General features: G+C 32.8%; 1 pseudogene; it reads left to right on the plus strand.

Moving 5' to 3' along the window:
• Window positions 1–10,383: 10,383 nt before the first annotated feature.
• On the plus strand, window positions 10,384–17,323 carry LOC114416128 (annotated as a pseudogene).
• The last annotated feature ends 7,554 nt before the right edge of the window (window positions 17,324–24,877 follow it).

Consider the following 24,877-nt stretch of genomic DNA (forward strand, 5'->3'; position numbering starts at 1 on the left):
TGTCTTATGACAATTTTACTGTCAAAATTTCAATGTTTTATTTTTTAAATATTAGTGCCATGCCTATTATGGCCAATTTACTGTCTTATGCTTGAATAGACGCTAGAAGTGTAAAAATAGACAAATTGATGAAATAAATTAATTAAAATAAGATAGTTGTCCTATATTGTTGTCTTATGGCTGATTGATTCATTTCCCATTGAGAACTGCAACCTTTGTCTTTCTTATCAATTTCAGCAATATGAAACAACAAAACACTGTTTAGATGTGATTTGACTCTTCTTTATTCTTCAATCGAATATGTACTTTTGGCTATAGAAGCAAGCTTCATGACAATGAATCAAGTTGATTCAAATAGTTTTGATGATGACAAAAAGTTCAAGAGAATGATTTCAAGATTGAGTCAACAAGTTCAAGATCAAGATTAATTTCAAGTTTCATGAGAAGATTCAAGATTCAAGAAAAGTTTGATTTTAAGATTCAAGAGAAGATGAATTCAAAATTCAAGGGAAGAAATCAAGAAGACTTCATAAGGGAATTATTGAAAAGATTTTTCAAAAAACAAACATAGCACAGTTTTGTTTTTCAAAAGAGTTTTTCTCAAAATTTTCTAAGTTACCAGAGTTTTTACTCTCTGGTAATCGATTATCAATTACCTATAATCGATTACCAATGGCAAAGTTTAATTTCAAAAACTTTTAACTGAATTTGCAACGTTTCAAATGTTTTTTAAATGATGTAATCGATTACAATATATTGGTAATCGATTACCAGAGTATCTGAATGTTGAAATTCAAATTCAATTATGAAGAGTCACATCTTTTCATAAAATGCTTTGTGTAATCGATTACATGGCTATGGTAATCGATTACCAGTGATAAGTTCTGAATAAAAAGTCAAGAGATGTAACTCTTCCAATGGTTTTCTCAAAGATTTTCTCAAGGCTATAACTCTTCCAATGATTTTCTTGACCAGACATGAAAAGTCTATAAAAGCAAGACCTTGACTTGCATTTCAACAACTCTTACAACTTTTATAATTTCTTGAACTACTTTTGAGAAATCTTGAAACCTTTGCTTCTCATCTTTCTTCTTCTCCCTTTGCCAAAAAGCTTTCTAAGTTTTCTGGTTTCCAAACCTTGTTCTTTCACAGAAAAACAAAAGTGTGCTGCTATATCTTTTCATCCTCTTCTCCCTTTGCCAAAAAAAATTCAACAAGGACTAATCACCTGAATTCTTTTTGTGTCTCTCTTCTCCCTTTTCCAAAAGAACGAAGGACTAACCGCCTGAATTCTTTTGTGTCTCCCTTCTTCCTTTTCAAAGAATTCAAAAAGACACAGTCTGAGAATTCTTTTGATTCTCCCCTTTCCCTTAAACAAAAGATTTCAAAGGACTAACCACTTGATATATCTTTTGTTTTCCCTTCACAAAGATTCAAAGGACTAACCGCCTGAGAAATTTGTCTTAACACATTGGAGGATATATCCTTTGTGGTACAAGTAGAGGGTACATCTACTTGGGTTGTTGTAACTGAGAACAAGAGAGGATACATCTCTTTTGGATCAGTTCAAGTGGAGGGTACATCCACTTGGTTGTTCAAAGAGAACAAGGGAGGGTACATCCCTTGTAGATCTTTGCTTGTAAAGGTTTTTACAAGGTTGAAAAGAAATCTCAAGGACCGCAGGTTGCTTGGGGATTGGATGTAGGCACGGGTTGTTGCCGAACCAGTATAAAATTCTTGTGTTTGTCTTCTTCTTTCCTACACTCTTTAATTTTCACTATGCACTTTAATTATCGCTTTTACTTTTGGTTAAATTTCTATTTTTGTTCTTTACTTTCTTAACATTATAGTAAAAGCCTAATTGAATCTAGTAACATTAAGAAGGATAGATTTTTAATTAGTAAAAGTTCATTAATAATTAATTCAACCCCACATTCTTAATTATTCTGAGGCTACTTGATCCAACATTGGCAGCTAGAGATCTCATTGAAAATCAAAAGGTGCAAGCCACCATTGGACCACAAACATGGGCAGAGGCATCTTTAGTTGCTGAAGTTTGTACCCAAAAGAGCATACTTTTCCTTGTTAGTTTTTTTTTCACGTAAGTACCCAATGTCTTCATAAATAAGCATATGCGGTTTGTTATCTAAATATTTAGTTATGATACTTTGTTAGCATGTGGAAAAAACTGTTTATGATGTGTTTCATATTTTGTTGTAACCATGTAACCATTATCCCACAATTATCTCTCATATCTACACACTTGAGTTTATTGATGGCCACAACTCTATATAAAGTGTGTGTTGCTGCTCTAATAGGTCACTGAATCCACTCCTCCTTTCATATACTAACACCATCAAGTACGAGTGAGCAAGGATTTGCAACCACAATCAGTTACGAAGTTGCCGTGGAGCAAAACCGCATGTTGCCGTGGAGCAAAACCGCCACCCCCATGAACGTTCATAACAACAATAGCAATGACTGGAGGTTGGTCATGTCTCTTTTAGCTTTCGCTGATCATTTAGACCCTTTCATGATAAATTACATTTGGTATCAGAGCTTGTTTGTACCTCTGCCTTGCTTGTTGTGTCGTTTCTATTGTGCACTTACGGAATTTATTTTTTGAGTATATGGGTGTTGTATTTTTGGCCTTCTTAATTTGAAATAACATCAAAATTAGGAATGATATGAGTTTTCTAATTTTTCTGTTATTTAAAACGTGTTTTTAGGTGTCTAAAATGCATATAATGGTGTGGGTTTTCATAACCGGGTTCGCGGGTATTAATCGGATCTTTATGACCCGGCCGGAGATTGAAGATGCACATGCACGGGTTTTGTTTACTAATATGAAATTGTTAATAGATATTTTTTTCTGAGAATATTAAACAAAGCAAGTGACTTGATCCAATGGTTGATGCGTTTCATATTAGCTCATTGTTACGGGTTCGAATAATTGCATGTTTTCATTTTTAATAAATAAAAAGGAACCCATAAATGGAAACACCTTTAGCCAGTCTCGAACCCTTGCCCTAAAGCATGTAATAACATCCTTTGCCACTAAGTTTTATTCATTTATTATGTGTAGTTCATATATATATTCATAACCGCTGAATGATAAATCATTTATGTACAAGTTATTTAAAAAATTGTGTGTCTCTAAGCTATGCTCAACATGCAATATTATGTTAAATACTAGTATGTGTTGGATTCGATCCTTTACCTTGTGTTTGGATCAGAAATTTCAAAATTTCAAGGAATTTGAAATGCTCAGAATTTGAATTGCTTTGATTTTAATTTTCTTCATTTTTCAAATACTTTGTTTGGATAAATCAATTCAAATTTCTTCCATTTTAAATTCTTTGTTTGGATAGGGCAATTCAATTTCCTCCATATGCAAAATTTTAATTTTATATTTTAAATAGATGAAATTTTAATATTAAACTTTATAGAAAATAAACACAATCTAATTTTGAAATATTAAGTAAAAAATATTTTCAATTTTTAATAATTTATAATACAAAATATTGATAATTTTAACTAGGGTTGTTATTCCTCACCACAACCAGTGATGTTTTTAAACCGACATCAACCAAGACTATTTATTGGTCGACATCAAATAGGTTTTTTTTGTCAAAGTAGTCGGGAATATTTGTCAGCTGATGTTAGTCGGGGCTATTTTTTGGCTGACGTTAGTCGGGGCTATTTTTTGGCTGACGTTAGTCGGGACTATTTTTTGGCTAACGTTGGTTGAGGCTATTTTTTAGCCGATGTTGGCTAGATTTTTTTTACCAACGTCAGCTAGGGTTTGTTTGGCCGACATCGGCTAGGGTCTTTTCGAACAACATTGACCAAGGCTATTTTTAGCCAACGTCAGCCTAAACAATCCTGGCAGGCGTTGACAAAAAAATCTACCCAATATCGGCTAAAAAATAGCTTGGTCGATGTCGACCAATAAAGCCTACCCGATGTCGGTTGAAAAACATCATTGGTCAACATTGGCCGAAATATACCTAGTCGAAGTTGACTAAAACAATAGCTCTGACCAATGTCAGACAAAAAACCCTACCCAACATTGACTATAAAATAGTCTTGGCTGATGTTGACTAAAAAATAGCTCTGACCGATGTCAACCGAAAAAACTCTAGTGGATGACGATTGTAAGAACCTAGTCGATGTCGACTAAAAATATCATGTCCGATGTTGGTCAAAAGTACCTAGCTGGTGCTAGCAGAAAAAACCCTAGCCAACATCAACCAAAAAACCTAGCTAATGTGGTTAAGAAATAGCTCTGGCTGATGTCAGCCAGAAAACCCTAGTCGATGTCAGCAAAAAAATCCTAACCGACGTCGGCTAAGAAAATCTAGTTGACATAAGCCAAAACACCATAGCTAACATCGGCTAAAAACTAATCCTAGTCGATATTGACTGGAAAAATCTAGCTGACGTCGGTTGAAAAACCCTAACATGTGTCTACACAAAAGTTAGTCATGACCAATGTCAGTAGAAAAAATCTAGCCAACATCAGCCAAAAAAATCATTGGTCAACATCAACTGAAAAAACCTGGATGACAACGGCAAAAAAAATCCATGGCCGACATTAGCAAAAAATTTCCATGACCGACGTCAGTGAGAAAATAACCAACATCATCTAAAAAAAATCTTAGCTGATATCAACAAAAAATAGCTTTGGTTGACATCATACAAAAAAATTATGACCGAAAAAATCTATACCAATGTCAAGTGAAAAACAACTTATGTTGATATCGGCCGTAAAAACTTTGGTCACCCGTAGTTGTGAGTGTTGAGCGAGAAAAAGTCGCAAGCAAGAACGTGAGTTAGAGTGAGCATCTCTGAAAAAAGAATTTCAAATTCTATATTTTTTGAGAGAATTTGAAATCTCACTATTTTAGTCAATTAAAATGATTCATAAAAATACCAAAAATTAAATCTCCTTTCAAATACTCTATCCAAACAAGCTATTTTATCATAAATCATTTTAAATTCCTTGAAAAAATGAATTCCTCTGTTAAATTGCTCCATCCAAACACACTATTAAAGTTTATTACATGTTGAATGAATATACATACAATATTATTTTGAATTGGTATGATTGTTATACATGTAACTTTTATGATTTAATATTGAGCACATTTGCATTATTAAGTATGTTATGCAAAGATTATTTTTAAATGTTAAGTGATTAATATAATTTTATTAAATTAGAGAGTAGCCACAACATGTTTAATTGAGTAAAACTATATGCTAAATTTATAATCACATTAGAAATATTAATTGTGATTAATCATATGTAATGTGATGAAATCTACCCACAGGAATTTTGTTGTATTTGTATGATTAATTACGATAAAATATTAGATTATATTTCTTAATTTACCCACAGGAATTAAGGAAAAGAACATGATTTAATAGTTTTATCATAAAGTTGCATGATGAATCTAATTGAGTAGGACTTTAGCCCACAGGCAAGTTTTGTGTCACTAGATTCATATATTGAGACATGATTTGCATTGGCAAAACATGACATTTGTTTAGTCTCAAATTTGCTTAATGAGCATGTGTGTTTGTTTGTAGTTTCACAATTTATGAATATTTCTTGTGACCTTCCCATATTGAAAGGTGATAATTATAAGGTTTGGAAGGAAAGAATTCTCCTTCATTTGGGCTGGATGGATATTGACTATGCTATAAAGAAGGATGAGCCACCGGCTATTACTGAAACTAGCAAACTTGATGTTGTTGACCTTTATGAAAGGTGGGAGAGATCTAATCGTCTCTCCGTTATGTTCATAAAAACCAACATATCCGCTAGTATTCGGGGTTCAGTTGACCAGCATGATAAGGTCAGAGATCTATTAAAAGCTATTGATGAACAGTTTACGACCTCTGAGAAGTTGCTTGCTAGCACACTCATTATGCAATTCTCTTCCATTAAGCTTACTGGAACGAGAGGTGTACGTGAACATATCATGCGCTTAAGGGACATAGTGGCTCCGTTGAAAACCTTGGAAGTTACCATGTCTAAATCCATCCTAGTACATTTCATTTTGTGCACCCTACCTCAACAATATGCACCCTTTAAAATCTCCTACGAGGTGTACGTGAACATATCATGCGCTTAAGGGACATAGTGGCTCCGTTGAAAACCCTGGAAGTTACCATGTCTAAATCCATCCTAGTACATTTCATTTTGTGCACCCTACCTCAACAATATGCACCCTTTAAAATCTCCTACAACACACATAAGGATAAATGGTCTGTTAATGAACTGATGACCAAGTGTGTTCTAGAAGAGGAGAGATTGGTAATGGAAGAGGGTGAAAAGGTAAATTTGACTACTTCTGCTTTTGGAAAGGATAGGAAGAAGTCTCTAGGCACCAGTAAAGGAAAGATTCTGATTCAACCAACAATTAAAAAAGATTCAAAGTGTTTCTTCTGTAAAAACAAGGGACACATAAAGAAGGACTGCCCCAAATTTAAAAGTTGGTTTGAGAAGAAAGGTACACCATTTACTTTCGTTTGTTATGAATCTAATTTGATTAATGTGAATCATAATACATGGTGGATTGACTCTGGTTCTACAATCCATGTTTCTAATACCTTGCAGGGTATGGAAAGCCTAAGGAAGCTAGTGGGAAGTGAGCAGTGCATCTACTCAGGGAGTAGGATGAGCTCGCATGTAGAGGCCATTGGAACGTGCATCTTAGTTTTAAGTAGTGGCTTTAAATTACATTTGGAGAAATTTTTTATGTTCGTAGTTTTTGTAAAAACTTAATTTCTATTTCTAAACTTGCACCCTTGGGATTCTATTTTAATTTTACAGACTTTTGTTTTAATTTACTGAATAAATCTGAAATTATTGGTTGTGGTCAATTGATTGATGGTCTTTATTCGATTGAATTGAAAAGCGACACTACTTATAATTCTATGCACGTTTCTGTTGGGTTAAAATGATGTATTGTGAATGAAGAATCCTCTATGTTGTGGCACCGAAGATTAGGACATATCTCTATTGAGAGAATTAAGCGATTAGTGAATGAAGGAGTACTTAGTACTTTGGATTTCGCTGATTTTGAGACTTTTGTAGATTATATTTAGGGTAAGCAAACTAACAAGTCTAAAAAGGGTGCAAAGAGGAGTACTAATTTATTAGAAATCATACATATAGACATATGTTGTCCAGACATGGATGAAAATAGTCCGAAATACTTTATAACCTTTATAGACGATGATTCACGATATATGTATCTCTACTTACTTCATTCTAAGAATGAAGCTTTAGATGCCTTTAAAGTTTTTAAGGCTGAAGTTGAGAAACAATGTGAAAAACAAATTAAAATCGTGAGATCAGATAGAGGTGGAGAGTACTATGGTAGATACACAGAGGATGGACAAGCACCAGGTCCATTTGTGAAATTTCTTCAAGAACATGGGATTGTTGCCCAGTACACTGTGTCTGGTTCTCCGGATCAGAATGGTGTGGCAGAACGAAGAAATCGAACCTTATTAGACATGGTGAGAAGCATGAGGAGTAATGTAAAGCTTCCTCAATTTTTGTGGATTGATGCACTTAAGACGGCTGCGTATATATTAAATTGAGTTCCAACCAAGGCTCTCTCAAAGACACCTTTTGAGTTATTCAAGGGTTGGAAACAAAGTTTGTGACATATACATGTTTGGGGATGTCCGTCTGAAGTAAGAATTCATAATCCACAAGAGAAAAAACTAGACCCTAGGACTATTACTGGATATTTCATTGGATATGCTGAAAAGTCTAAAGGGTATAGGTTCTATTGTCCATCCCACAACACTAGGATTGTGGAATCAAGGAATGCAAAGTTTCTTGAAAATGACTTGATTAGTGGGAGTGATCAATTTCAGAACATTTCTTCTGAAATGGATCACTATGAAGCTAAACCTTCTGGGACAGGTAATAGATTGGTAGTCATCCCCACCCCTCAAGTTAAAATGGGTGTTAGACAACCAGTGATTGAAGTTCCACAAGCTGTTGAAAGTGATCATGTAGATCAAGTTGTTTGTGAGGAACAACATGATAATGTTGAACAAACTGGTGAAGAACCGGTTGAACAAGATCCTCATCAGGATGACCAAGCAGCATTAAGAATATCTACTAGAGTAAAAAGACAGCAATTCCTAGTGATTATGTAGTGTACCTACAAGAATCAGACTACAACATTGGAGCCGAAAGTGATCCCGAGACGTTTTCACAAGCCATGAGTTCTAAGGAATCAAATTTGTGGTATAATGTTATGAGGGATAAGATGGATTCTATGGCATCTAACCAAGTTTGGGATCTCGTTGAGTTGCCTATTGGTGTAAAAGCCATCGTATGTAGATGGGTCTTCAAAACAAAGAAAGACCCAGAAGGCAACATTGAGAGACATAAGGCAAGACTTGTTGCTAAAGGGTTCACTCAAAGAGAATGAATAGATTACACAGAGACCTTTTCCCTTGTATCTAAGAAAGACTCTCTTCGAGTAATTTTGGCATTAGTAGCTCATTTTGATCTTGAGCTGCATCAAATGGATGTGAAAACGGCATTCCTGAATGGTGATCTAGAAGAAGAGGTTTACATGAAACAACCTGAAGGGTTCTTATCTAGTGTTGGTGAGCACTTAGTCTGCAAGCTTAATAAGTCCATCTATGGATTGAAACAAGCCTCCCGCCAGTGGTATTTAAAATTTCATGAGGTCATTTCTTCATTCAGCTTTGAAGAGAATGTCATGAAACACTGTATATACCAGAAGGTCAGTGGGAGTAAGATTTGTTTCCTTGTATTATACGTAGATAATATTCTACTTGCGGCTAATGAAAAGGGTATGTTATATGAGGTGAAACAATTTCTCTCAAAGAATTTTGATATGAAGGATATAGGAGAGGCATCTTATGTCATAGGCATAAAGATCCATAGAGAAAGATCTCGAGGCATTTTAGGCTTGTCTCAAGAAACTTATAACAACAAAGTTTTAGAGAGATTTAATATGAAAAGTTGTTCACCAAGTGTAGCTCCCATTGTGAAAGGTGATAAACTTGATTTGGGCCAATCCCCAAAAAATGATTTTGAGCAGGAACACATGAAAAATATTCCATATGCTTCAGCAGTTGGAAGCCTTATGTATGCTCAGGTTTGCACTAGACCTGATATTGTGTTCGCTGTTGGAGTTTTGGGAAGATATCAAAGTAATCCAGGTATTGACCATTGGAAAGCTACAAAGAAAGTTATGAGTATTCAAGGGACAAAGGATTACATGCTCATGTACAGACGGACTGATTGTCTGGAAGTGATTGGCTACTCCAACTCAGACTTTGTTGGTTGCGTTGATTCACGAAGATCAACATCTGGTTATATTTTTATGTTAACCGGTGGAGCTGTATCTTGGAGAAGTGCCAAGCAAACCTTAACTGCTACTTTCACTATGGAGGCTAAGTTCGTTTCTTGTTTTGAGGCTACCTCTCATGGTGTATGGTTGAAGATTTTCATGTCTGGCCTTAGAGTTGTGAACTCTATTTCTAGGCTTTTAAAGTTATACTGTGACAACTCTACTACGGTATTTATGGCTAAGAACAATAAGAGTGGAAGTCGAAGTAAACACATCGACATTAAATACTTAGCTGTAAGAGAACGCGTTAAAGAAAGGAAAGTTATCATTGAACTCATTAACACAGACATGATGATTGTTGATCCCTTAACTAAAGGCATGCCACCAAAGAATTTTAAGGATCATGTAGTTTGAATGGGACTTGATTCCATAATGTGACATTCATTGTAAGTACATTTATTGTTTTGATGAAATTCTTATTAAGTTTGATGTTTCTCATTTGTTTTGTGAACTTATTTATTTTGAGAAGTATCATTTGAATTTTGACTTAGAATAAGCATGTGGTTTATTCATTAAGTTAAGAGCATTGAGAAACTTGGTATATTGTGATACATGGAAGATAACACTTGTTTTCAGAGGACTTATCGCCATGATTCATATATTTTGTTTCTTGTTATGATTAGTGATGGGATAAATGGACCAGGTGGGAGAATGTTAGTTTTTTTTCACGTAAGTACCCCATGTCTTCAAGAATAAGCATATGCGGTTTGTTATCTGAATATTTAGTTATGATACTTTGTTATCATGTGGAAAAAATTGTTTCTGATGTGGTCCATATTCTGTTGTAATCATGTAACCATTATCCCACAATTATCTCCCATATTTGCACACTTGAGTTTGTTGATGGCCTTAGCTCTATATAAAGTATGTGATGCTGCTCTGATAGGTCACTGAATCCGCTCCTCCTTTCATATACTAACACCATCAAGTACGAGTGAGCTAGGATTTGGAACCACAATTAGTTATGAAGTTGCCGTGGAGCAAAACTGCAACCCCCACGAACGTTCATAACAACAATAGCAATGGCTGGAGGTTGGTCATGTCTCTTTTAGCTTCCGATGATCCTTTAGATCCTTTCATGATAAATTGCATTCCTTTCACTAGCAGATGCAACTTCAGAATGGTCAATGAAGAAGTGGCATTTCTTGTTGCAATCAAAATAGGATGGAAGGACTATTATTCTAGGATAAGACTTAGATGCAACTTCTTAGGTGTTTTGTGGAGGAGCAGATTGAGGCTAAGGACATGCTCAACATTCAGCGTTAGGTTGGTGGGTGGGTTGGTTTGTTCTTGCCAAGGTTTTTGAAATGCAGTCACAAGGTTTTTGAAATACAGTCACAATTGCAGTCACAATTTGTATTCTTCTTTATCTAATGGGTGTTGTGCCAGTCAGTTATTTTTCTTTTGTCATTGATTTTCTTTTTTTTTGGGTTGGCTTGGTTTCTTAATCAGAATGGCATAATTTGTGAGCTTTAAGTCTCTACAATTATAATATGATGCCAATGCCATTGTTTAATGACTATAAATTGAAATAATATATATTTTAGTTGATGTTAGATGTTGTCAGTTAGCTGTGGTAGTTGACATTTGTTAGTTGGTTAGCTTGTTAATTGTTAGTTATTACTACAATAAGCTCTACAAATAGAGCACATATCACAGTAATTGGTATATTTTCATTTTGATCAATATAATGAGATACTTTATGGAACTCCTCTTAATATGTTTTTACGCCTCACGAAGTTGGGTTCATCTGTATTTGCTTTCAGATCTATGGTGGACAGTTGATATCACACCTAACATAAGTGGTGTTTTAGAATAACCTTGTTTTAATGTGAAGTTTGTACTTCTGATAACTGTTTTGTCCTGGAGTCTGGATTTGGGCTTACTTTCAAAATACACTAGCAGGGGGTGAGACTCCAATTGCTGCGTCAAAGATAAGAGTGGTATAACGGTAAAGACACTCTTGACACTTGGATTTTACATTAGGTGTATATGAAGGTGGAAAAGATATGTAACTAAGTGACTAAAATCCTTTATTTATGGTGAGGGGTGGTTGCTTGGAGAACAATCCATTCAAGATATAGTTCCCCTGCTATGCACGTTTAAGTTTCCTTTTTTCTAGGAGTTGAGGGGTTGACTAATGTTAAGAAGGCATGTTATCCCCTCTTTCCTCACGAATACTAGGAGATGCTGTTGAATTATTATGTTTAGGCTCCGAAAGCTATGTCGTCATCATAGTGTGACTGTGTGGTATGGGTCTCATAGTTCTCTTGTGCTACTTGCATTGATTTGTAATTGTGGGTTGGGTTGAAGGGTAGAGAATGAAGATATGAGGTCTCTGTCTGAAACAATAACTTTGGTGTGAACAAGAATAAGATAAGGCAGTGATTGACACACTAAACAAAATGAAATAGGACATTTGTTTTTATTCTCTTTTTAAAAGAAACCCACATAGAACACAATTGCTATTTTATGTTTCATCCTGTTCTAGTCTGTTTACTTCCAAACACTATCTAAGAAGAATCAAGTGTTGTTTCATCTGTTTGATTTGTGTACTGTGAAAATTAATTTGTTTATATGATATGCTGTTTTATCTTTGCTCTAAGTAATGCTATTGCTACCATGGCCTGTTGCATAAATACACCTCCAGCCATTGATTTTTCTTTAATTTTGGTAGCCTATGCAAAATAATACTAATAGCGTATTGGTCATAGATATTGATGCCAAGCTTCCAGATTTGGTATGACAAAATTTAAATTTTTAAGGTAACTTTAACAGTTTAATAAATGGGAAAATATTATATCACTTATAGGTACAATGCCAACAAATCAATGGACAATTGTGCCTTTTGCAATGCTGATGGTGACTTCTTGATAGTTCCCCAACAAGGAAGTAAGTCACTAAAACAATTTCCTTGATGGTTCAATGTTAACTAAGAAAGTTGTGTTTGGGTTTAATTTCATTATACTTGTGTGCATATAGTTCTCTCTGCACCTGTATAATTTCCTTGTTGATCTGTGCCAATGAACTTGGCTGGACTTGAATATAAAAGAAATTTCTTAATTGAAGGATGCAATGCATATGAATGACAAATATTGTTCTTTTCCAGGGTTGGTGCATTAGTCTTCTGAATGGGTATTTAAGAGTTGTCTTTGATTTTTTTGTGTAGAATTTTATAGTTAGAATGACAACCAGTTCTCACCATGTTTTTGAATTATTCCATGCATGAATTTCTTCTTTGGCGTTGTGGTTAAATAAAGTTTCATGATGCTTAAGAGTACACTCTAATCCGTCCTGTGGATCACATCTTTTTAGGAATATACCTTTCCCTTTTATTTATATTTTTCATACTGTCTGCTGGATTTGTAGGACTCCTTATCACTACTGAATGTGGAAGATTGAAAGTTTCTCCGGGTGAAATTGCTATAATACCTCACGGTTTTCGTTTTTCTGTGAATCTGCCTGATGGTCCATCCCGCGGTTATGTTGCTGAAATTTTTGGTACTCATTTTCAACTTCCTGATCTGGGACCAATAGGTATCTTTTCTCTTTTACTCTTAAGAAATTTAAGCTACCATATATGTTGCTTGAAAATTCATGGTATGTGAAATTAAAAATAACTTTTTTTTACACTATAGGTGCTAATGGTCTTGCTTCCCCAAGGGATTTCCTTGTTCCTACTGCTTGGTTTGAAGATAAATCTTATCCTGGGTACACCATAGTGCAGAAGTTTGGTGGTGAACTCTTTGATGCAGTACAAGATTTCTCTCCCTTCAATGTTGTTGCTTGGCATGGTAATTATGTTCCATAGAAGGTGGGTGTTTTTCCCTTCTTCATTGTGAGTTATGATTACAATCATAGTATTTTCAGTTTGATAGGGGCATAATTCCTGTGAGATAATTTATGCATCTTAATTAATTTGGCAACTATTATTTTCACTTGCAGTATGATTTAAGCAAATTCTGCCCTTATAATACAGTTCTGTTTGATCATAGTGACCCATCTATCAATACTGGTATGCCTTTTTTGAAAATGAAATTTGTCTTAACCTTCTCTTCTTTTTTTATTTTTTGTTTATGGAAATTGTTTGTTTTTTTTTTTTTTTTACATTTTTGTTCATATGTGCAGTGTTGACCGCACCAACTGATAAACCTGGAGTGGCATTGCTTGATTTTGTCATTTTCCCACCCAGATGGCTGGTTGCTGAGCATACTTTCCTTCCTCCATATTATCATCGCAATTGCATGAGTGAATTTATGGGCCTTATTCATGGTGGCTATGAGGTATATCATATCAAATTTTGTCTTTTAATCGCTGTTTGTGGGAAGCACGAAGGATTTGCATCTTAATGGTAGTTTTTTTGGTAATATGGGAAAAGAGCAGGATTAGTTTTGGGTCAGTTGAGACAAAATTTTGTCTTCTCTAGTGTTGTGACTAACACATTTGTTTTTGAGGCCAACGCTGATGGATTTCTTCCCGGTGGTGCAAGTCTCCATAATTGTATGACTCCCCATGGTCCTGATACAAAGTCATATGAGGTATGTTTTTTCCTAACAATCATGCAGGTATTAATTCTAGTATGTGCTAGTAGTTCTTGATTGTACAAAATCTTCACTTTAATTTTTGATTTTGTAAAATGTTATTCACTTATGCATGTTTGGACCTGCATCCTATTCTTTCAAAAATCATGTCCTTTGTCATTTTAACAAGGAAGCTTCTTTTATTAGCTTTAGATTTCTATATCAAATATGAAAGTTTTTACTATGATAGACGCGGCACCATTACTATTAGTCCTTTTTAGAATAAAATGTGAAAAATAAAGATGAAAACGATAAAAATGAATAATTTTTTACAGTGTTAGACTAGTAAGAAATTCTTACAGTATCATATACCGAGGTTTACTCCCAAGTGCAAAATCTAGTTATGTGCCATTTGTTGATTTGGTTTGTACATGTAATTTTATATTATCATCTAATCTCAAATTATCATTTGAATTACTTTAAGATAGTTATTTAAAAAATCAATAAAGTTTTCATACATAATAAGTTATGATTGGATGTTTGTGTAAAAAATTTTACTTTATCAGGGCATTTTTTTTTTCAATACAATTTAGGTTCCTTAAAGAAAAAGAAATTTAATTTAGGTGTGCTAAAAGTGAACTCAACCGCAATTGGTGTCAATCCAAATGGTTTCAGGCAAGTTTTATGTACGATGAAAGGGATTGGAATCTTTAAGTTCTGTCCTAGGGAGGGTCTATCTTAGTCATGGTCTCCTTTTTCAAGTGTTCAAGGGAGGGGAAGAGGAGGGGAGAGAATAAAATGGGGGGAGGGGAAGGGAAGGGTAGAGATTTTGATTAGACATTATGTTTGGTTGAGAGGAGCTTGTTTGGTTCACAAGGGGAGGGGAAGAGTTTTAAAAATAAATTTACATTTCTATCCTTGTAATTTTGAATTCCAAAACATAAACTGAGATATTTCACTCATTTTAGTTGAAATGTTTCAAATTTCCTTTCCCTTCCCTCCAAATCCCCCAATATTGGAGGGGAGCAAAAATTAGATGAGGGATTTTGCTCCTCCCTTCCTTCCTTGCTAAAAATTGAACCAAACAAAGTTTAAAAAAAAAAATCCCTCCCCCCTCCTCTCCCTCCAACCAAACACTATGTGAATGTTTGCTAGGCATGGTTTAGGGACTTCTTGATCATCTCCTGCTTTTTCTTTTGGTCCAAGAGTTTTTCATCTTTTTATTATTGGTATTTCTCATATCTAGTGCACTCGGGTGCCCACGCACTGATCAAAAGAATGAGAAAAGCTAATTCCTGCTTCGTCTCTTTGATATGACATTTTTTTGCGTAGATTCTAAAATGTTACATATTACCAACTATGAGCAAATAAATTTTAATTTCATTTTCATTTGTTTATGTAACAGCAGCATAAAATTTACATTATGGTTGGTCTGTAGTCAGTTGAACTCAAACGTGCTTGATTAAACATTTTTTTGCGTAGATTCTAAAATGTTACATATTACCAACTATGAGCAAATAAATTTTAATTTCATTTTCATTTGTTTATGTAACAGCAGCATAAAATTTACATTATGGTTGGTCTGTAGTCAGTTGAACTCAAACGTGCTTGATTAAAAAAACTTGCAGATTTCTATTTTCACTGCACTTGCTACCAAATCCGCAAGGAAACCATCCCCAAATGCTAAAGCACTGGGCTTTGACCCATCATCATTTCTCAGTGTCTTCACAAAATATCAACATGGTAAACCCCAATATAACATTATAAGATTTCCCAAATAAACAGCAAGAGTTTGCTCACTTAATAGCAGAGAATGGTACCTTGTGATGTCCTTTTGATAGTTTTGGTCACAAGGTAAGCTTTGCTAGTCGTGAAGATGTCATCCCTCACCAGGGGTCACGCTCCTCATGATTTTGTATTATTTCAGGAGGTGGCAAGAATGACCCTAGATTTTGATTTTGATACTGACAGATACTATACCAAAGTATTCTGTCAGTATTTTAATTCTCTTGTCAATTTTTAGAATTATATGTAACTTTTGAAAATGAAAACAAAGTGAAAACATGATGCACACTAGTAATTAAGTAATTAACATGAAAACTATTTCATTCTTCTATTTCCCTTTCCAATGCTCAGAACCTGTATGTGGCCCCAAGTCCAGACTTTCTTTTCCCATTGTTCCTGCTGTGTGCATCCTAGATCTACAGGTTAACCATTTGCAGCTGACCCATCAAATCAATTCTTTGTTAAGTTGTATTGTTGTAAATTTTCAAGCGGTCAACAGAAATCTTTGTATTTCACCAGTAGTCCATTACTACACACAATTCTTGTCATATTACTTGTGCTGTTTTAAAATATTCAATTGCTTTAGAAAAGAAACTTCACTGTTGTTGGAGTTCCTTATGCTTCGCTTCTTATTCTATCACTAGGCTGCTGTCACCTTCGTGCAGAATTCACCTCATATTATCAGTTTTTGGATAGTCATATAATCCCATCTCTCCCATACTCCATCTATCAGTAAGCTCTCTATCAATTTTATGTAGAACTGTCAAAACAGGCCAGCCCAACCTACCTTGGCTCACTTAATAAGTGGATCAACCCAGCCCACCTTTGAGACTTTGTTTGACTAAGTCACTAAGTGAGCTGAGGCATGATGCGTGAACTGAATGGCTCCTGTTTTTTTAGTGAGTGAGCTGAGGGCAGGGTTTTTTTAGTACCTAGGCAACTTGCTTGCCAACCCGGCCCCCCATGAGTTCAACCCAGTGGTCAGGCCATTTTGTTGCTTTTACTGGTAAGAGTTTTTTTCCAACCCAACTTGGCCCAAACCTATGGTAAGGCTGGGTTGGCCCACGGGTTATGATCCATTTTGATGGGCTCTAAATTTTTTTGGGTGGCTTCTTTGTTTTTCTTTCACAAAATCGATTTCCACTTAGATGCAGTCACACGTTCCTAAATTTCTTCAAGCCTTCAATAAAATAGTTTTTGAGATTGGTTGTTTAAGACAATTTGGGCCAATAATGGCAGGTACTATATGCAAGAGTCAAAGGGAAATGAAGGGGCAAAGGAACTTTGGCATGAGCCTTGGTAAGCAAGGTTAAGGTAGGACATGGTTGAGATTAGAAAGGTTTTGAAGGTAAAATATGAGAAGGAAATAGCTGACATAATACAAGATCTATTGCTCCTTATTTCGGCATCTGCTCCCAATATGCAGCAACGAAACTTGTTGGGAACAATTGCTTTCTGAGTTTCTTTAGTGAGTGACATGAACTTTAAAACTCGTTTAGCTTAGCTAATAGTCGTAGTTGTAGCATATAGTCATATAATGTATTGGGACAATGTAAAAACGATGTCTCTATGAAACAAAGCAATTTTGCCATCTTTAAAGGACTTCTGTGCAAACCATATAACAATTTTTGTGCAAATATCTTTTCGGCTGCTGTTTTCTATATGAAGAGCTAATTGAGAGCACTCATAGGTAAGCAGGGCCCCACATTCACACTTATGTGGGGAACACACATGACATGGCACTTGAGTTTTTATTTATTTATATATTAAATCATTCCTATTTGACATAGAGACATTAAATTTGAACATCACACCTAGAGAGAATTTGAACTTAATTCACTATGAAAACTAACCTCTTTTACTAGACTTAATTTTAGTTGATATGCAAGAATTTAGTTATCATAAAGGAAAATAAAAATAAATTTTCTTTTAGAATTTAAACTTATGACTTAATTCAATCTCACAAAATTGACTTGTAAGATAAATATTAGAGGTGTTTATAACTAGTCTTGTTCCATCTACTTGAATTAGCCAATACAGATTTTTGATGTTGTATACTTTAATTTTACAATTTAACTATATATAATCTTAAGATTAATATATTGGACCAAGTTGTTTAAGTTTTTTTAAATAATGTTTTAATAAAGGCTTAATTATATAATGAGTCTCTTAATTGTATTTTAAAGTTCAGTCTTTAATTGTTTAAAATGAAATAATTATACCATTTTCATTTGATTGATGAAAATTGATACTTTTTGCATTAGTTGTTAAAATAATTAATGTAAAACGTATTTTTTAAATTGATTGCTTGACAATCAATGTAAAAGGTTCATAAAGTTTGAGGATGTCTTTTTAAAATCGAATGTTAACATAACTAATGTAAAATGTTGTATTTTTAAAATCGGTTGCTTGACAATCGATGTAAAAGGCTCAATTTGGTAAAGTTTTGAAGATATCTTTTTACATCGGTTGCCAAACAATTAATTTTAGAAATATAATGTTTTACATCAATTGTGTTGACAACTAATAAAAAAAAAATCTATTTTCACCAAATAATTAAGAGATATGATGGAAAAGATATAGTTGTTTCATTCTAAATAATTGAAAGATCAAATTAAACATTTTAAAAATTGAGGGATCAAATTAAACCTTAAAATATAAAATATAATTAAGTTTTTAATAAAATAATGATTAAAACATATTTTTCATCCCATAAAATTATTAAAGTATGAATTTCATCCCTCTAATTTTTTTTTGTTTTCTCGTTGTCGCAAAATTGAAATAAGCTAAGCTTGGTTAATTTTCATACTTAACCTCTCACTCTTTTATTGATATTTTTTTTTCGATTTTGGGTGTTAATAATCCTTGCAAACTGCAAAATAGTCGCCACAAAATTTTAAGTCCCTTTTCCAAAACTTTCAACCACCCACATTCCGCGACCAGATGGAAATGCACCTGCAAATTCTCCCATGACTTCCCTTCCTCTTCAACAAAAAAATCATCAACGCCAAAGCCTTCTACAAAGGCTACAACTCCTAGCTCGAAAAACCAATCGACGAGTCTGAGGAATCAAAGTCTCCACGTGACACCGAATGCCATGACACACCCCGCGTCAATCGTCGTAGACACCGTCGTCTCCAATGCAAGCCTTTTCCACTACGCAAAATAAGCCTTTTTTCTTTTCCACCGTAGATTGAGAGTTTGTGGCATACGTAATTCTGGAAGATGGAAGACTTTTCGGTGGGGTGTCTTTGTATTACGACGAAAGTTTACTTGATTTTATGCTTCCGTTGGTTTATGTTAAGGATTGTGGGGTAGGTACTATTAATTACATGGCTTCTAAAGTTTGAGTCCACGGTGGGAATGATTATGACAAACTCTAAAGCGAATGGTGGACATCTTCTCACATATGCACATCTTTTAGCAGATACACTGGTGATTGGTGGGTCAAACGGCAGGCTACAAGATGAAGAAAGTTAGGAAAAAAGAGATTTAAAATTTGACTGTGGTTTTTTTTTTTAAAAAATTTTGTGGATGATTTTTAATCCCCAACATAGTAAAAAGAGAGTATCCAACAATGAGACCAATAAAAGTGACATGTAAGAAGGATAATGACACAGAAATAAGAATCAATGGAACTCAAATCCAAAAAAAAAAATACATTTTAATTTTGAGGACAAAAAATGAATAATTTTTTTTTTGTAGTGATGAATTTGTTGGACAAGTGACCTCAATAACTTAAAAGAGGGTAAATTAAGTCCTAAAATTTTTTTCACTAACAAATTTTAACTCCTTTTTAAATGATTTACGATAGACTTAGAATGCAGAATCATATACACATACGTGAAATTCTTTTAACAAATAAATTAAGACTTTATCTTTTTCTTGATCTTGTTTGCTTAATCTTGAATTAATCTTAAAGTAATCTTTGCTTGCTTAACCTTGAATATTTATTGATGTAATCATGTTTACTTATACTTTGACATCATTAAAAACCTGTATACATACATTTACATTCTCCCCCTTTTTGATGATGACAACTATTATTAAGTAAATTCTTTTTGACATTATCAAAAGCTGCATGATTTACAAAATTTCATACTTATTAAATTATACAGACTTGAACCTATATGCATATTTTGGGATTGTTTAAATAAAAAATGAAGTTAAATTTTTAATGAAATCTAGATAAAAATGATAAGTGAATATAATATTGAAATTAAAGTACAATATTCAAAATATTTTACAGGGATGGAAAAACATATTTTATTCTAAAATATTCTTTTTCTTTTTTTTTAAATTTATTTTAAAAATACTTTTTTTAGAATATTTTATTTTTAAAGTCAGGCTTCCCTTGGAATTCAGCCTTCCACTTTCAGATTCTACATATACTACTACTAGAGTGGAGAATGCCTCTACTACCTGTGCTAGCAAACAAACAAATACTATAGTAGAATAGGAATACGGGAGGGAGATAGTTTACGCGTTAAGTTGAAAGTGGGAAAGCTCTCAGTAAGTATATACTTTTTATCCCTTCACATTCAAGTCAAGTATTGAGAAGGTATCTAGCCAATGAGGCAAGTTAAGTCATGAAAAATTTTGTCCACAACAAAAGTTTTGTCCATTTTGTCAAAAACTTTTATAGGCCTTAATTAGGTTTACGTGGAGTTTACAAAATTGATCCTATCAAAATTTTGGTCCACGTAAAAACATAAATAAACCTATTTTAATTTCGTTCTAGGTTGATGGGTATCTATTTTAAATTTGGTCTAGGTTGAGGAGTACTCAAATGATATTTTTAATTGATATGGGACTACAAGTGACCACTAAGACAACAACTAGGCCATAATTAAGGTGAGGTAGGAGTGATCAATACTCTTTGTCACACCTAGATGTATGGACCTGAAACATAATAATGCAATCAGTTCAATAAATGTGTTTAAAATATGTTTTAAGACTATTTTAGAATTGGGGGTGAGGAGTTAACTCAATTTTAACACATCGACTTGGAAGGTAAGAATTAGTGATATTTTATATTATGTCTTTCTATTTTTTTTTCTTTTAGCTCTTATAACAAAATATTATTTTTTAAAGTAAAAAAATCAATTAACACCACATATCAACATTATGAATTGAATAAAAATTTCCAAAAGTTTTTTTTTCTTCTCTTCAAAAGAGCTTTTGCTTTTACTAATTTCAAACTCACGTATCAACATTATGCATTGAATAAAAAATTCCAAAGCAATAATTTTTTTTATCAAAGAGTGACATGTTTTGTTTGAATTAGAAGTGAAATAGAAAAAATAAAAATAAAAACGAGAAGGATGGAAATTGAGAAAAAAATATGTTTAATGACTGATTTGGTTCCTATAATTTCATTATTTGTACCTTTTAGTCCTTATAATTTTAAAGTGGTTTTTTAGTTCCTATAGTTTACATTTTAATTCTCCTAGTTTTTAAGTAATTTTTTTAGTCCTTATAATTTGGATTTTAATTTTCTTTTGGTCATTTTAGTCTTTATACTTTATATTTTAATTCTCTTTTAGTCTTTATCATCAAAATATGAGTAATATTATCAATTACAATTAACTACAAAAATATTAGCAAGTAGTTCGTAACTAATTTATCATAAGGTAATTTGTAATAAAAATAGTTGATAAATTATAACTAATTTGTAGCAATATATATATATATATATATATATATATATATATATATATATATATATATATATATATATATTGTAATAAGGACTAAAAGGTAATTAAAATATAAATTATAGGGACTAAAAATATTACTTTCAAACTATAGGGATTAAAAGAGAATTAAAATATAAATTATGAAGACTAAAAAGATCACTTTTAAACTATAGAGTCTAAAAAATAATTAAAATATAAACTATAAGAACTAAAATATACGAATCGTAAAACTATAGGGTATAAATGAGTAATTTAACCGAAAAAATAAAAAGCAAAAGATGTATTTGTTAAGATGAATAGAAATAGGAATTGAAGAAAAGAAGTGAAAAAAATAAATATATAAAAAATATTTTTATACTGCTTAAAATATAATTTTTTACTCCATTTTTTCTTAACACAAATTATTTGTAATTTTTTGTTATAAAAGTTTATTTAATTTTTAAAAATTATAAAAGAAAAATAAAGGTGCACAAGAAATCATCTCAAAATTGTGCTAAATACTAAGGATTTGAAAAATGGAGGAGTTCATCGAATTTGACGTTTTCTCCTTCCTATTTTTCTTGCAAGCAAATAGAAACATAATGTACATTCCCTCTCATTTCTCTCCCTCATAAATCACCCAATCCAAACATAAGATTAGAATAAATGATTTGGAAAGACATCACTAAACTTCAATTATTTAATTTTGGTCCCCTTACACAAAATTCTATTTTCCTAACTTTAATTTGATTTTTTATGTTTATGATATCTTAAGTGAATACATTAGATTTCCGAATCAAAATAAAATAAACGAAATATTTATAAAACTGAAGGTTGAAATAAAATTTTAATTTTTTAAAATAGAAAGACTAAAATCACTGAAAAAGAGAAGATTAAAATCACAAATCAAAAGAATTAATTAAGGATAATCAAAATTATAATTTAGTGTTTTTGTACAAGCAAAATTGAAAAGACGTCTTCATTAAAAATATTATTAACTTATACTTTATTGATGATTAAAGTTTATTAAAAACTATCAAATAAAAAAAATGATTAAATGAAAAGTAAAATTTATTAAAATTTGTATATATTACAAGTCTTTTTCTTGTTGATGTTCGGAATCAAACATTGGTGGTCAAAGAATGAAACCCATGGGTAGGGGTGGGAATAGGTCAGGCCAGACCAGACTTTAAAAGGTCTGAGCCTAGCCTACGATGAATTTTTGAGGTCTGAGTCAGGCCTATAGCCTAACAAAGGCTTTTATTTTGACTCGGCCTAACCTTTTTAAAAACCTAACCTAATAGCCTTTTATATTTGTGCTTTGGAGTAGGAACGTAATAGGAAAAAAGCTAATGGAAAAGGAAACGTTAACCAGAATATGAAAGCCAATAAAAATAATGAGTAATATAAAGGGACACATGACTCACACTTAAATTTTACTTGATTATAGGAATGGAAGTTATGGAGCCTAGTTTAAAAAAAATTAATTGTATCCAAAAAATAATATAAGTATAAATTGGTATCCAAAAAATAATATAAATATATATATATAGGCTGACCTATCAGGCTTATAAGACTTTTTAACAAGCCTAAGTCTCGTCTATTTAATTTAATAGGCTTTTAAAAAAGTCTGAGTCTAACCTTTTAATTAAATAAATCAGTTCAAATCAGATTTTATGTAAGTCAAATCGTAGGTCGGCCTGACCTATTCCCGCCTCTACCCGTGCGGATAATACTGATACCTGGATCTGACTTCATTTTCACAATTAATTATCAGTTATCACACAAAATTCGTACAATTCATCAAATAGTAACACTAACAATAGTTTTCTCAAGTTGAAAATGAGTTTTCTCTCGTCAATAAATGCATGCCCGTTTTCTACGTTTTTTGATGACGTGCATGCCCGTTTACTAACCCAAAGAAAAAAAAAATGCATGCCATTATCCATCAACATCAAGCCTTCACCTAATCCAGTGTTTTGATAGCCGAATCATATATATTTCCACTGGTTATAAAATTAAGGCATGTAAGGTGTAATAGATACAGTAATTAATGTGATAGAAAATTAAGAAAATGTGAAAATATATAAATAAATGGGCTTATATGAATAATAATGAAAATATTAAAATATGTTTTTTTTCTCATAAATATAAAAATATTTAAAATTCATTATTATAAATTTTTTAATTCAAAACAGATTTGGGATATCCAAAGTCACATGTATTACTTTTTTTACATCGATTAGATAAATAAGCAATATAAAAAATATCACATTTAGATTGTTATGTTATGTTTAGTCTTGAATATATGTTTAGATTAAAAAGTAATAAGTTTTAATTTTGTGAGAATAAAAAAATTACTCAAAATTTTATAGAGATAAATTTTAAATATTTTTGAGGAAGAAAAAATTATTTTAGATTCAAGTCTTTGTTTGTCATTGTCATGTGAATCTTATTTCTTCCCAAAAGTTTCCACAATGAATCACTATTGAATTATAGCTAGACCTTACTCAGCAACATTCCGGGAAATTGAAGGAAGGGAAGAATTACCGAAAAGAAAAGAATCATAACTTTGAACTCAAAAAAAATTTAGTAGAAACTTTCTAAGTAGTACGTTTTTGGTTGTTAGCAGGGCACCTGCATGTATATCTATTCTTGTGACACCCTCTACCCCTCACATATATATTAATAAAGGAATAAAAATTCAAATATTAATTAAAAGTATTTTTAAAACATTTTTAAATACAAGCTTTTCAAATGGATAAAAGGCTCACATTCACTTTCTTCTACATCATATTCAAACTTGTCCAAATAAATAATAAAGTCATCTCGACTAAAAGAAAATCATATAAGTCTCATACAATTAATATAGAACCTATATCCTAATGTCACATCCTATCAGAGCGTGGTGTTCCCGTGTCCTCTAGCATGAGGTTTTTCATAGTCATCCACCTATTCATCTGCTCCCCCGAACACAAGTTCAAGATCATCACAGGATCCAAACACAACAACACACAGGGAGTGAGTTATCACATTCCTAGCTAATAGAGAAACAAGACAATTAAATATACATATTATATAAATGAGATACCACTTGCTTAAACATAGCTCACGTAACTTCACCACTTCATCATTCAAAATTCACTTTTCAATTATCAATCACATTACACAAGAATCCCACACTTCGATCAAGATATAATAACACATCAATTAGCAAGCATATGCAATAGTTATGCTAAGACTCAATCCTATATGCAATGTGGTACCATGTCAGTGAAAAACCACCCTGGGGCGCTTAGGAGTACATAACAAGACACACCACACAATGGGTTTGTCCGGTCACTCTCACTAAGTAAGATCATAGGGAGACCAGTCAGGGTCACGATGTTTTGCGAGAATGCTCCAACCATATGAGATCAGAATAGGCTTAAAGGAGCACTCAAACCCGGTGACCCCCAAGGCCTACACTCCGAAG

This window comes from Glycine soja, chromosome 6 (genome assembly GCF_004193775.1).
Source record: "Glycine soja cultivar W05 chromosome 6, ASM419377v2, whole genome shotgun sequence".
Taxonomy (NCBI): domain Eukaryota; kingdom Viridiplantae; phylum Streptophyta; class Magnoliopsida; order Fabales; family Fabaceae; genus Glycine; species Glycine soja.